The following is a 9,472-nucleotide window of genomic DNA, read 5'->3' on the forward strand; positions in this document are numbered from 1 at the left end:
ATGATGAGCTTATTTCGTGTAAATACAGCATGTATGCTATTTTAAATAAAATTTCGATACAAAGCACAAAGTACACCAACAACTCATTTTGCCTTCTTGAACTTCTAGGATAAATAATGCCCTCTGAGTTGATTTTAACATCTCCAGAGGAAAACATTTTTAAAACTAAACTCTTACTATGAGAGAGCAATTTAGAAAAAGACCAACATTTTGGCACAGTTCCGAGAAACAGTCATAAGTAGCTCTTTATTTCATTCCGAAGCATAAAAATATTTCAAAATAAATATTAAACCAAAATACTTTATATGAGTGGTACTCTAATATAATAGTTGTGGTAAACTGATTTACAGATACTAACGTGACTCAGCCTCCCTTATATAAAAGACATGCAATATAATCGTGAACCCTTCTAAAATCTTGGTATGGGGAAAATTGCTAGTTTGCTTTCGAAAGGTGATCACTTCTGGAGGTACCTCTAACAACAGCAAACACAGCAAGCTTTTAGATCTATAATTCAGCCTCCATCAGGACGAACTGTGGCAGGCATCTGACACAACACATCCCCACAAGAGAGAAAGGTAAACACAGAAGTCACACAGCTTTCACCGTAATGTCTAAGGCATTAAAGTATTTCCATAAATCACATATTACCTTTTTAACTACATATAAAAATAATCCTTGAAACAGCCTGGGTCCCAAATATCATAGAGTCCTGAGGCTACTGGGTAGGAAACAAATGATATTCACTGCACTCTTTTTTTTTTTCTTTTAAGTTTCAGAAGAAAAGCAAAATCAGAAGTGTTATATTAGCACCACTGCTAACAAAGGTTTGACAAAAACGTGGAAAATTTAAAGTACCTATTCTTCAACTTCAAGAAAGGAAAAGATTATTCCTTGGCTCTTGTCCCAAGCTGGGAACAAGTAAACCCAGAACCGGTTTTAAATAAGCCCCAATCAATCAATCCTTAAACTCTACTCAATATCTCCACTTAAGTACACAGCTGAGAAAGTAAGCCAGTCAGGAACTGCCCCCCCTTCAGTACCTTCTCTCCTCAAAGCTGGACAGTCCCTAAACTCCAAGTTTAAAGTCAACCAATCCTTAAATTGTCTCACTTTTGAAAAAAAAAAAAAAAATCCTAAAACTCCATGCTTCCTCAAAATCCTACCTAAGTACATCTCTGCCTGTTTTGAGGACTATATTCTGCAAGCATAATTCTCCCTTGCTCAGCAAGTATGAAATTCAGCTTTGATTTAGCTACACTTGAGTGGTGGTCTCTTCCTTCAATAATACGATAAATATTATGGTTACTTGGTTATTAGCATTTTTCTTCATGAAGCTAAGAAAAATATTTGTTATAATAATTCAATTTTATGGGAAGTTGAGAGTCTTTGCCTTTTAAGCCTAAGTATAATCCTTCTAGCCCAATACACAGCTGCACTAACAAAGGGGTCCCTTTCCTTCTGCTCTCAATCCCAGCCCACACCTCACACTATCAATGGTCCAAACCCAGCCGATGGATGTACCATATGAAACACTAAAATTTCCAATTACCTGAAACTTGTATCAAGAATTGAGTGTCATCAAATAGTCTTCAAAGAATATGGTAACTGAGCAAATATTTAAGTAGATACTCTTTCTGACCTAATAGAAATGACAGTGTGGCTTGGTTTTTTAAGGTCTGAAAACCTAAATTTCTAAATCCTATCTTTGAGATTGGTTTACTTGGTAAACTGATCATTTCTTCTTAAATTTTTCAGTTCTAGAAAATAAAGCGACCATCACCAGCTTCCTACCACCTCACAAAAATGATGTATGTACTCATTTAGAGTAAGATGAACTCTAAATGTTTCAGAAAGGCAAATAAAACCCAACCATTATGTTATTTTGTTGTTGCTAAAGTCAACTCAGCTTGAGGTTTAGGTCAGCATGGACAAAAGTAAGAAAAACTGTCTCAATTTGACATAAAAGATGGCTGAAGAGAGTAATATAGGTTCTAATTAGAAAATTAGAATGAATGGGAGTCCTATCCCAAATATAAATCCCTCTATCAGACCGGCAAAAGTGAATGGTGCGAGAGGGCTGCCTGACCAAGTACACTCAGATGCGGCTGAGGGCCACGTTTTGGACGGCTTGTGGAATCAGCATTCTCGAAAAATAAATTCTAAACGGCAAGCGGTGCTACCGTACGGTTTACCAAAGCTCCGTGGAGTTTCCACTCGCGTCCAGGTCAGAGGAGGATTACGAACACTGAATACCAACTGTTTTCAAGGTAACATGAACATTTGACTAGGCGTTAAAGGGAAACCAGAATGTCACCGCAAGATCTGCCATTTTGGCATATTGGTTATTTTGAATTAAAGGCACTTAAGAAACAGCAGGTACAGAAAGACACTCTGAGTCTCCTTTGTCCTTCCTGAAAGCAAGAGATAAAACTCCCATGTACTTCCTCCTGGTACTCTCCCTGTACAGGAGGAAGACATTCTTATCAGCAGAGGCGGGGAACTGGGGCTGAGAAATCTGTACAAACAAACCTTATTACAGTAAAACCCTTGTCTTGCTGTTACCCTCCTCACCACTCACTGCCCCTGGCCCACACCCCTTTGTCTCGTCAACTCTTCACAAAGTTATCGTTTGTCTAAAATGTGCAAAAGCTTCCTGCTCTGGTCACTTCTTCAGGCCTCATTCTCTTGTGAAGGCCCCCATGCATATGTAAAAGTTTAATAAATGTGTATGTTTTTCTCCTGTTAACTGTTTTATGTCAGGTTTAATTCTCAGGCCCAGCTAGAGACCCAAAGAGGGTAGACGAGAATCTTCCCTCACCTACAGCGCCAAGAGGCCTACTTAATTAGGTTAGGCATAGATTTGGTGAATTTCATACAGAAACTGTCGAATTTATTTCTAGAGAAGAATCCATGGAGAGGCAGTATAGCTCAGAGGAAACAGTCAAAACTACATTATGAGTTTGGTGACCTTGAATAAGTTACTTAATATCTCTGAACCTGTTTCCTCGTCTATAAAATAGGAATTATTTCACAGGACTGTCAGAAAGATTAAAAGAGATAATGATAAACTAGTAACTTAAACGTGTCCTAAGCATCCGGACCTCTGAGTCCTAGATTTACTTTTGTCACTAACTTGCTATAATACGCATGACAAGTCATTTGATCTAAGTCGGTTTCCTCATCTGTCAAACAGTGGTGTAACGCATACCCTACACATTTCATGGGGTATTTATGACAATTAATGTGAAAAGGATTTTTCAAATATAGAGAAACCCTGGGAGTTTTGACTGGGAGATAATTAATTCCACACCCACAAAAATGAAGAGGATTCATACTAACAAACTTGTTACAACCCAGGATTATATAATGCTCCAATTAAATTAACTTTACTAAGAAAAACATTTCACGCCTAAGAACATACCCAACACACCAGACCATTGGGCAACCACTCGGCCATTAGCTACAAGAATTCTTTTCCACGCAATGAACGCACCAAATTGGCTCAGCTCTCCAATGAACTAAAAGCAGTTCAACACAATCTTTTGTTCGAGTCGGGTGTCTGCCACTTAAAGCTACCCCTTCAATTTCTAAAGCATCAGGGAGAAAAAGGAAAAGAAGAAAGCTATACATTGCAGGGTTTCTCAACAGCAGCAGTGTTGACACTTGAACCAGATCATGTTTCAATGTCGGGGTTGCTCTGTGCACCGTAGGGTACGTAGGCGCATCCTTGGCCACCACCAACTGGAGGCGCAGAGCAGCACCCCTCCCACACAGCTGCGACACCTAAAGGTGTCTCCAGGCATTGCCAGATGTCCCCAGGGTGAGCTGGGGAGGGGACAAGATCATCCCCAGTTGCGATCCACTGAGCTACAGCCATAGTACTACCTTCCAGTCGTATTTATCTCACATCTCTCTCTCTCTCCCTGTAGACTGGTGGCTTACAATGCAGTCTGAAAAACTAACAGTTTGCAACATAAGAACTCCAGAAAAGAATGCTGTCTGTAGGACAGTAACGTCGTAAGAAGAATTACAGGTACGGTAGGGAGTTACGGTTCAATTACCTCTTCCATCAACATGCTGTTTTTGTCTCATCCTCTCTAAGAATTCTCTCCTTGGGAGTTTTTTGGGGTGACAATTTGGTTAACCTGTCACTAAAGCTTAGTCTCCACCAGACTTAATAATTCTTATTCGTTAGTGTTTACGTCGAAAAAGAGAAAAAAAAAATCAAGCCTTGATGTTTTAATTTCTAAGCAACCAAATATGAAATTAATCAAAATTAAGTGTTACATAGCTATTTAAATTATTAAAATTAAACATATTTAAACATTTAAAATATTAAGTAAAATTACCCAAATTAGTATTCAGCTATTACTGCAAATATATAATATATATGTTGAAGGTAATGTGCAAAAATAAAAGAAACCATACGAAGTAGAATTTTAAGAATTACATTTAATGCCTACTACATTCCATCACTGGGCTAGACACATGGTTTTCTACAAGAAACAATTTCCATAATATCAGTACTTACACTGGTACTCTTAACACGGTAGTTTTTAAATTTGCCTAGGTAAATATAAATTTTAAACGCAATTTGGATAAGTTATCTAGGATGCTATATTTCACCTGGTCAGTGTTAGAAAGAGTGGCTTCTGTTGTCTTCAAACAGGACAGCTGACCATCACTGCCCCTCTGCCGGGAAGCTACCTGACACAATTAATCGTCAACCTGCTCTCCAGAGCCTGAACTTAAAAAGTGACAAAGCCTGAGCCATCAACAGGCCACTTAAGATGCAATTCTACTTTATACCATATCTAATGTTCTTAAGGAAGCTAACTGCAATTGTGGTTAAAAAAATAGTGATAATCACTTCAACTCCATTAAATTTAGGGACGCTACCATAGCAGATTTAAGATTTTGTGAACTGCAAAAGGAGACAGCACATCTCCACTTCTATGCTTGCGGAGGGTTCCTGTTTTAGAGTCCTGGGACTTGGTTATTCAGATCAACTCTCCCACTGAAAGCTAAAAAAGCTAAACAAAATATAACTGTTATCTGTTGTAGGGGAAAAGCTCTGCAATTAATCATGAAATCTACAATGGCATAAATTTATCAATATATAATCTGCAATGGTTCAGATGTGAAACACTCACATTAGGAAGTAATAAAATTGTGATAAATGTATGGAGGTTATAGTATGCCCTGAAAGAAACCCACAGAAATAACATACCTAGTTTTGTATGTATGGTTCAAGTTCCTGTGTTTCCACATTGTTCCACACAGTTCCACTCATGACAAATATCACCAGATCCTCTTTCTCTGACAAGAAATACAGCTCAGTGTTAGCGGGATGATCCACAGAGAAACTCAAACTCATTCCGATGTGTGGAACTTTAGCCTGATTCACTTAACCAGGCGGAAACCTGCCTAAACACTTCACACAACCCCTCCATCGCCCTCTATTATGCAAGCTGCAACATTTTAAGGCAACTCCCTTATTTCACCAGCTGGCCCTGTCAACACTGATGTAACAGAACTGGAAAAACTCATCACTCCACCACGATATTCAAATATCAAACTGTATTTCACTTGGGAAAAATTATACGGTTGCCAAATAAAACTAATGCAAATATAGTAAACTAGGCAAGGCTCTGAGTCATTCTTTTCTTGAAAAGGACTCTTGGGGAACCTCGAATCCATGCTGCGGCCGCGCAGGCCTTCTTTTGCTCCTCTGGCCCCCCGCCCCGCCCCACCCCTCAAGCGTGCGGGGCAGAGCAGGGGCGGCAAGAAGGCCAGCGTGAGCTCATTAGCGTGCGCTCCGCCCACTCTAGTTTTATCCCCACGGGTCCTTCCTCCAGAAAGAGAGCTATGTTTTATTCACCTCTGAACTCCCCAAACCTCAGCCATGTCCTGCATATAAAGTCATACCTAACATCTACTCCATGGCAAGCGCCAGACTCGGGACCAGACACAGACAAGTAGAAGAGATACGGACCTCAGCCCGGGTGGATGTTGGCTGCCTGAACGGAATCAAGTAATGAAAGGCCAGTTAGCACAGCGCCAACTGCCTGTGCTCCTTTCCCCCCTTGCCAATCAAGGCTTAATGAGGAACCAAAGAGGGCTTTCTCTTAAGAAACACAAACGTGTGTCTTCAGCCCCGACCATTCCCCTGAGTTCCACATTCATACATCCAAGGGCCTACTCAACGTGTCGACTTGCAGGGCGTTACAGGGATAAACCGCATGGGCTTGGAAGTTAGACGGCTTGGGGTTTGAATCCCAGCTCCATCACTGCCCAGCTGGGTGCCAGCAGGCGGGTCACTTTGAACCTCTCTGTGCCTCTGTCTTCTCCCGCGTAAAGTGGGGACCCCGAGGGCTCCTGGCACACACAGCTGTGATATAAGGATTAAATGAATTAACATGTGTAAACATGCTTAAAACCCCATCGGGCACACAGTTCACGCTTACACGGTGCTTCCTGTTATTCCTAGTGCCAGTACTGCTGTTACTATGTCTGTCAGGCGCCTAAAACTCGTCCAAAACAGAATGCACGGTTTTCTTCCCAAACCCCTTTCTCTCGTCTCGGGAAACAGCGCCACTATCCATCCAGCTGTTCCAGCCTAAAACCTGAGAAGTCATCACTTCTTCCTTTTCCCCACCCTCCAACTAGTAAGTCCACACCAGCACTCCTGGCTTCAGAAGCTTTCCACGACTTTGCCCACGTACCATCACCTCGCCAGTACCTCCCTAGTGCAGGCGCCCACCGTCTCTCCCCAGGGGGCAGCAAGACTCTCCCACCTCCCCACTCTCAACACTCCCTGCTCCACAACCCTCCGGCTAACTCTCCATCCAAGAGCACTGAAGTCAGACGCTATTCCCATGATGCAAACCTCCCTGTGGCTTTCCGTCACGCTTCGTCCAGGAGCATCTTCACTGCCCCACGCCTACAAGGGCCCTAATCCCATCGATAAAAATGGAGATAGTAATACAGACCTCAGAAGGCTGTAAAAACTTCATTAGGCGTTTAGACGAGGGCCTCACACACAGTAAGCTCCAGGGAAGTTTCACTGCTATGATTATTCCTGCCTGACATGCTCTTCCCTCAGGCTCTTCCTCTCCTGTCAATCCATTCAACTACCACCCCCCTTGAGAGGTGTCCCCCAGACAGACCCCTCTGAAACGACCTGCCCTGCTCTCCCACTCTTGGCCTTGTCTTCCTTTGCTTCACCGCACTTACCGCCGTCTGAAATAACATCACGTCCTTGCTCTTTGCTGCCCGGTGCCCCGCCGGAACGTGAGCTCCACTAGGTTGGACATGTCATCTCATTTGATGCTCTAGCTCCGCTTCTGACCCAGGACCTGACTCTGAGAGCACAACACACCTCTTCCCCGGGTTAGGGAACCGGCGTGAATTTCTTAGTAACGACACCGTACTGAGCCAGCCTCTCGTTTTCACCTTCATGACCACAGCTGAACCTCAGGAGAGCGACACTACGCATACCATCATCTCCCACTTTAGGGAGAAGGCTCAAGTTCCAAGTTTGGGTGACTCATCTTTGGACGCAAAGGCTAGTAACGAGCAGAACAAAGGTTCGAACCCCTGCGTTCCCAGTCTAAGGCCCTTCAAACTAGGATGGAAGAGTATTAGGCCCTGGAGCTGACTCTACGGAAACGTGATCTCTCAGTCTCCTGAATAAATACACCGGGGGTGCCTGGTCCTCTGCCCTTCGATAGTTCCTGACAAGCACTTGCCCTGCATCTGAGAACGATTCTGGCACAGCACTAACGCGTCGGCGGCGCACCAAGCCCGGGCGGGCAGGCAGCTACGACGGCGGGGCGTTCCAAAGGGACACGGCAGCACCCCGCGACTCTTCCGGGGCGCTCATAGTTCTCTCTGCAAACCCGCACGGCGGGGCCTCATAATCGCCGAGAGCGCTGCGGTGACGCTTCCAGCGACTTCTTGGCCCCCGTCCACCACGTTCAGATCGGCCGTCGGGCTCGAGGGCGGTCCAGGATCAGAGCGGGCGGAGGAAGGCGGGAGGCAGACCCGCGGCAAGGACCCCGGCCCACGAGACCTCTGTCAGAGGGCTGCGGGTCCCCACGTTCGCAGAGTAGCCCACTGCCTTTGTACGCTTTCTCCTGGCGCGGTCACATGCTAGTGTCACCTCGCGTGCTCTCACGACGCGCCCGGCCCTGGGGCTGCCTCGGAGGGAGGCCGGAGGCCGCTTCGCCTCCAGTGTACGCGAAAAGGGCACTGAGGCAGCAAGTGGTCATCCCTGCAAGTGGCTCCGCCTCAGCCACCTGGTCGCTCGCGGGACCCCAGAGGAAGCCCGGGCGGGGGGGCGGGTGTCTCCGCAGGAACCCTGACTCAGTATGTGCAGAGGGGAACCCAGTGCCCCCATCGGGGAAGTAAGAAAGGGGCCCCTCCCCCCCGGACTCCCCCCTCCCCGGCCTCGATCACGGCCCCAGGGGAGACGCTGCGGGGCTGCCGGGGCGCGGCCTCGCCTGCTCGCACGCCCGCCCCTCCCGCCGCGGAGGGCGCGCTCCCGGCCCGGGCGGGCACCTGTCCCGTCACCGCGTTCAGCGGCTCCCCGGACCGCCCCAGGAGCAGAACCCACGGTCACCACCGACTCCGGGGGTGCGAGCAGCCGGGCTAGCCCCGCAGGCCCGGGGAACTGCAGGAAACCTCAGAAACTTACAGTTTTCCTACCGCGTGCGCGTCACGGCGAGGTGACGTCACGAGACCCGGCGCCCGGGCAGGTCAGGCCGCGGGTCGCCGCCGCCCGCCCCCCCACGGCCCCGCCCGCCGCGCGCCGGCGGGAGACACGCCCTTCCTCAGCGGCCCCGCCCCCGCCGCGGAGCCCTGGGCGCGGGCGCAGGCGCAGACGCCCCACGTGGCAGCAAAGACCCTGGGGACACAGCAAGCGAGCTGTCGCCCGGGGGCTGGAGCAGGACGCCAGGGTTGTGAGGTAGATTTTCCACAGACATTGCCTTCCCTCCCTCACGTGTTCCTTAAGAGTCCTCCACATGAGGAAACAGCCATTTGTTCTTCACCAGGTGCCACGGGCCCCTCGGCCGGGCGGGGTCAGCTCCCCCACCGGCCCTTGCTCCTGCCTCGCCCCCTCGAGACTCCGCCGCAACTGGATAGGCCCTGGCTTGGCCCCGCCCACTCTGATTATGCCCCGCCCCAGGCCCCGCCCCAACCGGACCTGCTCCGGCTTTGGCCCCGCCCACATCGGCTCGGCCCCGCCCCCTAGGGCCCGCCCTTCCGGCTCCCGCTCGAGGCGAGGCGGGCGCCCGGCGGCCCCACCCTGTCCCGGCGGCTCCTCTAGCCTTTTACTTGAGTTTTTAGCCTCTACCCTTCCTACTGGGTTTCCCCGCTTTGGCTCAGTGAGACGTCTTGCAGACTACCGTTCTCCTCTATTAAGCTTAGCAGGCGATGATCTGTACAAACAAGGATGTTCGCTTCT

The 9,472-nt window shown here is 47.5% G+C and overlaps 1 protein-coding gene across 12 annotated transcripts in view; it reads right to left on the reverse strand.

The window, feature by feature from the left end:
• Positions 1 to 8,793, reverse strand: part of ZNF438 (zinc finger protein 438) — a 171,418-nt gene extending 162,625 nt beyond the window's left edge. For 5 of the 12 annotated variants that reach the window (XR_004347968.1, XR_004347966.1, XM_032618977.1 and 2 more), the window contains exon 1: positions 8,702 to 8,793. The gene's annotated coding sequence lies outside the window, so the exon portion shown is untranslated. Of the gene's footprint in view, positions 1 to 5,233; positions 6,818 to 8,701 lie in introns of those variants that run through there. The other 7 variants (XM_032618988.1, XM_032618972.1, XM_032618982.1 and 4 more) reach the window with 3 other exon arrangements.
• Positions 8,794 to 9,472: the final 679 nt, after the last annotated feature.

Source organism: Phocoena sinus, chromosome 2, assembly GCF_008692025.1.
Source record: "Phocoena sinus isolate mPhoSin1 chromosome 2, mPhoSin1.pri, whole genome shotgun sequence".
In the NCBI taxonomy this organism is placed as follows: Eukaryota; Metazoa; Chordata; class Mammalia; order Artiodactyla; family Phocoenidae; genus Phocoena; species Phocoena sinus.